The sequence below is a fragment of the Symphalangus syndactylus genome, chromosome 24 (assembly GCF_028878055.3).
Source record: "Symphalangus syndactylus isolate Jambi chromosome 24, NHGRI_mSymSyn1-v2.1_pri, whole genome shotgun sequence".
Taxonomy (NCBI): domain Eukaryota; kingdom Metazoa; phylum Chordata; class Mammalia; order Primates; family Hylobatidae; genus Symphalangus; species Symphalangus syndactylus.
Genome location: NC_072446.2, coordinates 27,815,112 through 27,822,932, shown reverse-complemented (window position 1 = coordinate 27,822,932; position 7,821 = coordinate 27,815,112).

Genomic DNA, 7,821 nt, shown 5'->3' with positions numbered 1-7,821 from the left:
TGTTATTTATCTCCTTGTAGCATGGTTTAATTCCCATTCTTTACTGGTTCCTTGTCCCGTGTCTCCTCCTCTATGTCGACAGCCTGGAAACAATGATTGCTCATATTTACCAAGTGCTCACCATGTGCCAAGCCCTGGGCTAAGCATTGACATGCCAGATCTCATCTAATCTTTACAATGATCCTATGAGGTAGGGACTATGATTACACTCATTTTTCAAATGAGGAAATGGAGGCACTTAAAAATTGAGTAACTTGTCCAAGTATGCATTGTTAGAAAAGGATGGAGCTGAGGGTAGAATCAAGATGGCTTAATCCCCAAAACCCATGAGATGGAAGCCAGAACACTGCTTCTTCCACTCTTTGCCAGCTTCTGCCCTGCAGGGTACATGCAGATGGCTCCAAGCAGGGGCCCCATTGCTCACTGGGGGAAACTGGCCTCCCTGAGCTAAGTCAGGCCCTGGGCACCTGAGAGCAGGCGGAGGGACAGATGCTCTCTGTGCATCTCTAGGCCACAGCAGGGCGTTTCCAAGTCCTTCCCAGACCAGACGGCGGCTTCTGCTGTAGGCTATGGTAATAACAACAGCATCGAGCACTCACACTACACCAGAGCAGGGGTGGCGCCGCGCTGCACACCTGCCGCCCCGGGTCTCCACGGTCCTCATGCTGCCCTTGCATTGAGTATTGTCTTTATGTGACCAGTGTGGTAGCTCAGGTGTCAAGACCTCAAGGCACCCGGCCAGGGTCGCATCTCACGTCTGTGGCAGATCCAAGATCTGAACTTGGACTTATCTGAATCCTGGATGAGCTGGGGGGTAAGGCTGGCTGCTGAGGGCCCTGTGTGCCCCTCAGCCCTGTTCCCACCACCTCTGTGCCTCCTCCCTGCTGGCAGCCACTGTGGCCACAATGGGGTTAACCCCAGAGGAAGGCATTGAAGGTGCTGGGGCTGGGGTGGGAAGGAAGGCCTATTTCGGGGCTCCAAGGACTTGAAGCCTGGCTGCTCCGTGCCCAGGCTCTGGGACCCCCAATACATGCACGCATTGCTTTAAATGAAGTGGAACTCCAGGCAGGCAAGTTTTGACTTAGGGGAGACAGCACCTCTATGGTAACGATGCTGAGTCTTGTTATTTGAGCAAATAGGTTTTCTCCCAGCCTCTTACTACTTTCTTTGTAATTCATCTTCCATCCTGGCCACATGCAGGCCCTGCTTAGAACTTTCTGGGGACTCCTACCCCACAAGATAGTCTAAAACCCTGTCCCAGTATTCAAGGCTGTTTGCAGATGTTCCTCAACCCCACCACCGGTTGCTCCCAAAATTCACACACCCCAGCCCTGCACACCACAGTTGTTGCTATTCCACACACAGGTCGCTGGGAGCAGCACAGGGCCCAGCCCTGCCTTTCTGCAGGTGGATCCCTCTGCCTGGAAAGTCCTCCCTCCCCTCCTCTGGATCCTCTTGGGTCAGGCTAGGTGCTCCTCTGAACTCCCAGGCTGAGGGATGCTGTGTAATTTGATACTACATTGACATTGCAAGAAGATCATGTATGGCTGAGTAGCTAAAAATGCAGGCTTTGAACTTAGATGTGGGTTCAGCCTCAGCTGTATCTCCTGCCAGCTGTGGGACACTGGGCTGGCGTCTCTGAGCCTCAGTTTGCTTCTCTGAACATAGAATGACACGCCCTACTCCATTAAGGTGCTGAGGGTGAAGGGAACCACAGGCTCAGTGTGGGCAGCTTGGCCAGGGCTCCAAGCACATTGGGTGTTCATGTCCTTTTAGTGCCAGGCGGTCATTAGCAACTTGGTGCCAGTCTCTGAGCTGGTCTCCAGGACGGAGCAGTGGAGGGACCATGTAGCTCCTGCTCCCACAAACACAGAGACTGGACAGCCAATTAGTTACCCCAGTTCGTTACCATGGAGACTATAATTAGGGATTATAGTCACCCTGCCCAACCGCACAGGCCTCACCTCCTATCCTTGCCTTAGCTTTGAAGCTCCCTGGAGCAGGATCTAAACTGGATTTGTCTCTGTTACCTCAGTTCCTCATTATTCACGGTTGGAATGCTCAGCAAACGTTTAAGTGGAAGAGATTTCCATAACAAACACTTGGGAGTTCAGAGGAGCACGCGGTCTGACCTGAACAAAGCAGGAGGATCTCAGAGGAGGGAGGCCACTAGGCAGAATGCGGCGGCACTAAGGGTAGCACTTAGTTTGTGACAAGGACTGTTCTAAGCACACCACTTAGATCATCTATTAAATTATCACTTATTTATTTATTTTTAAATTTTGTTTATTTATTTATTTATTTTGAGATGGAGTCTCGCTCTCCAGGCTGGAGTACAGTGGCACAATCTTGGTTCACTGCAGCCTCTTCCTCCCAGGTTCAAGCGATTCTCCTGCCTCAGCCTCCCAAGTAGCTGGGATTACAGGCATGTGCCACCACACCCGGCTAATTTTTGTATTAAGAGATGAGGTTTCGCCATGTTCGCCAGGCTGATCTCGAACTCCTGACCTCAAGTGATCTGCCCGCCTTGGCCTCCCAAAGTGCTAGGATTACAGGCGTGAGCCACTGCGCCCGGCCAATGATCACTTATTTAGATCACTTACTCAAATCATTTAATTATGTCAACACCTCTGTGAAGTATGTACCCTTATCACCATTCCCATTTCACAGATGGGGAAACTGAGGCACAGAAAAGCTAAGTAAACTGCTCAGAGTTACAGAGCCTGCGAGGGCCACAGCCAGAATTCAAACCTAGGCCATCTGCCTCCACAGTCCACTTTCTATGTCCCTCTCCCGAGATGATGTCCCTTTCCCAGGGGTGTCTGGAAAGGATCTGGCCCCTGGTCCCAGCTCAGGCAGCTGTCCAGGGAAGCCTAAAGACCTGGCCCATCTCCACTGCCCACCAGGCTTCTCTGCGCTCCACTTCCCAGGTGGACTGTGGAGGCAAACAAGGCCCCAGCTGCAGCCTCTGAAGGCTCCTGCCAAGCTGGCACTTTGAGGCCTGGGGGTGTCCCAGGGGATCCCAGCCCAGCAGCTGGGCTGACCTCAGGGCCAGCGTTTCCGTAAACACCCGGAGAGCCAGCCCCACGTGGTTGGTCTGTGGGTTGCTGGCCAAGAGGGGCTGAGGTTTGGCTGACCTTGTGCGGTTTCTTTCAGCAAGGCTACTTCCACCCCCTCTGCCTGGCTGGGCTTCCAGTAATGAAGTGTTTTCTCTGGGGCTAGGGGAGCTGATGGGGCTGGTGGGGTGGGGCACTGGGGTCTTCCTGTCCCACGTGCCCTCCACCTCGGGCTTCTGGAAGCTGGTCTAGATGCCCCTCGCTGCCACCTGGGCAGCCCATATGCCCACGCCGGTCTCTGATAGTGAACTGGCCTCTATGGGGACCAGGTCTCGGGATCTGAGCATGGAGCAGGGGCTGCGCCCAAGAGCCAGGGTGTGGCTAGACTTTCCCCTGCTGGTCCTTTCCGGGGATCTGAGGGGAAACTTCTCCTGGGGACACACCCAGGTAGCTCAGAGATGGAAGAGAAGGTCTCCATTACAGCTTACAGCTGCCACCTCTTCCCCACCCAAAGAGAGTGTCCGCAGGGGGCCGTGGGGCAGGGGTGGGCACCGAAGGAATACTAACCACGATCACTGCTACCATCTCCTGAATGTCACTGCCCCAGCCCTTTAATTCTCACAACAAACCTGCTTGGAAACTGAGGCTCAGAGAGAGGAAGTGGCTGGCCCAAGGTCACACAGTGAGTACATGAGCAGAGCTTCTCCCCCTTTCCCTTGAATCACCTCTATCTTACTGTCCAGATGCCAGCCAGCAGGAACTAGCAGGTGCTTTTGGGTCATCTTTTAAGAGGCAATATAGCACAATGAGTGAGAGCAGGGACTCAAGGGCCAGCCACCTGGGTTCAAATCCCAGCTCTGCTTCCTACTGGCTATGTGACCTTGGGCAAGTCACTCAACTTCTTGGTGCCTCAGTTTCCCCACCTGTATAATGAGGATAATAATGATGCCTCCTTTAGGGGGTTTCTGTGAGGATTGCATATACACATGACACATAATAAGCCCTGCGCCATGCTAGTTATCCCAGCCTCTCACTCTTCCCATTGAAAAGGTGAAGACACAGACCCAGAGATGGAGGCAAATTCTGCAGGGGTCATGCCCGGCACAGAGCATGGTTCAGCTATGTCTCCTGTGGTGCCGCCAAGGAGCCACCATGTGCTTGAGCTGAGGGGAGCCACCTGGCACCGGACGTGCGACCTTCTCGAGGGAAGGGAGGCTCTGCAGAGAGCAGGGGATGGTGGAGGAGCCTGGCTTTATCTTCCATCCTCCAGGAAGGGGGAAGGGCAGTGTCAGAGCCCAGGAGAGGAGAGAAGCGAATGAACGTGCTGTGTGAGCTCCAGTCAGTCCCTGCTGACTCTGGGCCTGTCACTCCTGCTGAGGGATTCGGGTGTTTGGACGCTTAGACTTGGAGGGGCTCCTCGGTGGGGCCTTGGGGGCTGCTCTGGGTGAGGGCTCTCACCATTTGCTTCATCCCAAACCACTGTCCTTGGGCCTGTTTTAAATATTAGAGTGTGGCATGGGGTTTTGCTCTAACAAAGGGTCAGCCATCTTGAGAAGGAGGCTCTGTGATAAACAGGGAATGGGGCTCCCCTGCCCCCACCCGGAGACCCTGGGGCCCAAGCTGATGACTGGCCAGTGACTCACTCCCTTCTCAGCATGTCCTGTCATCCCATGACTGGGAGCCCCTCGGGGGTGGCTCCTAACCAAGGTCCCCCTAACCAAGGCCTCCCCCCACCCTCCTCCTAACACACATAGAGACTGGGAACAATTAACTTCCTCCTAAGGCCAGACCAGATGTTCACGTGGGCATTGGTTTTGTTGACCACATGTGACTCACGAGCTCCCTCAGAGCTGGAAGAGTCCCAAGAGGCTAAAAGGGCAACCTGTCATGTCACAGCTGGGAAACTGAGTCCCAGAGAGGCCAGGTGAGTTGCCTAACATCCCTCCGGGGTAGAAGGGAGGAAGGAACCTGGAGTTCCCATGCCTGACCCAGAGCCTTTCTACCTCTCCAAATAGTTCTTGGATGTGCCCAAGGCCTCAGTCCCCATTCCTACCTCCAGTTGCATATGTCCTCCCCAACTACACAGAGCCTCTCAGCTTCATCCCACCCCACCTCCAACTGGCTCTCACGGTTTCATCCAGGCTCAGCTACTCGCAGCTCCCCAAATAGCTCCTGCTCTCAGGCCACCTCCAGGCCTTTGTACTCTCCTGCTGCTCTATTTTCCTCTTCACCTGGACAACTCCTAATCTTGCTCCAAGATTCAGCTCAGATGTCACCTTCTCCAGGAAGCCTTTCAAAACCACCTCCTCCACCTCCTAGGCTGGGTTAGGTCCTCCATCTCTTCATCCTCAGTACCTAGTATCTCCCACTTACTGTGCTGGAATCATCTCTTTGCTTGTCTCTATATTGCCCTCTAGTCTGTGAGCTCATTGTGGACAGAGACCTTAGTTTTTATTCTTAATAGTAGGGAATGACCTATTACATTCGGTGTTTGCTGAATGAATGCATAAGTGGATGGATGGATGAATGAATGAATGGTTGGATGGAAGAATAGATGGATTGATGGATGGATGGAATGAGTGACCAAAGGGTAGATGAATGGACAAATGGACCGACAAACATGGAAGGATGGATGGATGGATGGATGGATGGATGGATGGATGGATGGACAGATGGATTGAAGGACAGGTGGATTGATGGACAGGTGGGTTGATGGGCAGGCGAATGAATAAATCAGGCAGATAATGGCATCTGTAGGGACTCAGACAGTAAGGGGTAAGTCCCTGGAGCCTGGATATCCTGACTGATGAAGGGGCTCTTGGATGGGAAGGGAATAACCTAACCTGTTGTCGGCCTACTCCAAGAGATATTTGGTCAAGAACAAAGCCACCCCTTCCCTGGTGCCTGCTCCCTTCTGACCAACTTGTTCCAACTCAGTGGGGTCTCTTGAACTCTGGTAATTCATCTGACACCAGAGCCTGTAAGAATCACCCTGTCTCTGACATTCAGGGACTCTGCATTCCTGAGGCCCTCCCTCCCTGCCTTTCTTCAGGTCAGAGCTGCCGCCCCATACATGCTTTCAAGCATAGAAACATACACCCCTAGAGCCAGGAAGGTGTAAAAAAGAGGGATTCACCCCTCTACCATTTTTACAGATGAAGAAACTGAGGCTGAACAAGGCCAAGAAATTTGCTTAAGGACGCACAGCAACAGAGCTGGGATCAGAGCTTGGGTCTTTCAATTCGTTTATCGTTCATACAGCAAGTATGTACCTAGCACCTAAACTGCCAGGCTCAGTGCCTGTTCCCAGGCATGCTAGGCCTGCACATAAACTTTCATAAACATAAACTTTCATGTTAATTTAAAAGCTATTTCCATCCTCCATATGACCTCCTCCAGGTCCCTAGCAGGCTGGTCTATGCCTCACTAGCTGCATGCCTGGCATGACCCCTATGACAACACCCTCTCCCAGCAAATGAGGACCACTTCATTGTCAGGAAGCCTAGCTGGGACTGGTGTGTGCTGCCATGTGCAGAGGAGGCAGTCACATGTGTGTGCTGTGAGCTGCACATTCCATCTCAGCGTTAGTGAGGACCGTATTAGTCCCTGCACGCTCATCCTTGCCAGCTCAGACTGGAGCCAAGCATTAAACTGTTCAAGCCCCACAGCTGCCCCAGGGGAGCCATTGCATGGCACCTGGGAGCTCAGGGCCAGGAGCAGACCTCTGAATTCCTGCCCAAACCAGGGAATATGTGGTGAGAGGAGGTCATAGGGAGGTGCCTGGGGGCTGGACATTTGCAAGCCAGCTGAGCAGGCAGCACTCAGCACTTTCCTCTTCACCCCTCCCACCATGGCCAAGGCAGGGGCAGCGTGGGGTAGCCAGCCTTGGAGAGATGGAGCCTCAAGTCTGGGCGCAGAAGCCCAGCCTCGGGCGAGCCAGGGCTATTTGCTGGGCCTTCTATGAGGCTTCCATGAAGTATGTAACTTTGCTGAAGACATGGAACTACTCAGAGTCATTAGGAGCCAAAGAAAGGCTCGGCTGCATTTAACAGAAAGCTTCTGGGAACAAATCAACGAGCTGGAGAACAAAAGAAGACTGCAGAAGATGAACAGAACTAGAAGCCATGTCTAGGATGAAATCAACATGAGGTAGAGACTCCTGATGACATTGATCAGGATGAAAGAAGTATGAGGCAAGGGAGTAAAATCAAATGCCGAGTAAAAGGGGGAACAACGTTAACCAAGGAATTTGAAGTTAATTTAAGAGCTGTTATGAACAATACAAAAAAGAAAATTATAGGCCCATTTCACTTATGAATATATAGATAGAAAAACACTAAACAAAATATTTGCTGACTGAATTCAGCAGAGTTAGGGTTTATCCTGAAAAACATTCCAGAAAATCCATCAGTGTAATTCACTATATTATTAGATCCAAAGGAAAATCTATCATGTCAATTGATGTGGAAAAATTTTTTGATAAGGTCCTTTTGTATTTATGACACTTATAAATTTGAAAATTCTGGGAAAATGGAGAAATTCATAGAAAGGTATAAAATGTCAAAAGATTAGCCCAAGAAGAAATAGAGAATTTCAATAGGTCAATCAGTATTACAGAAACTGTAATGGTGTCAAAGCCCTCCCACTCCCCTAAAAATCAGCCCAGATGTTCTCATGGGTAAGTACTGCTGAACCTTTTTTTTTTTTTTTTGAGACAAGGTCTCGTTCTGTCGCCCAGGCTAGGTGTAGTGGCCCAACCCTGGCT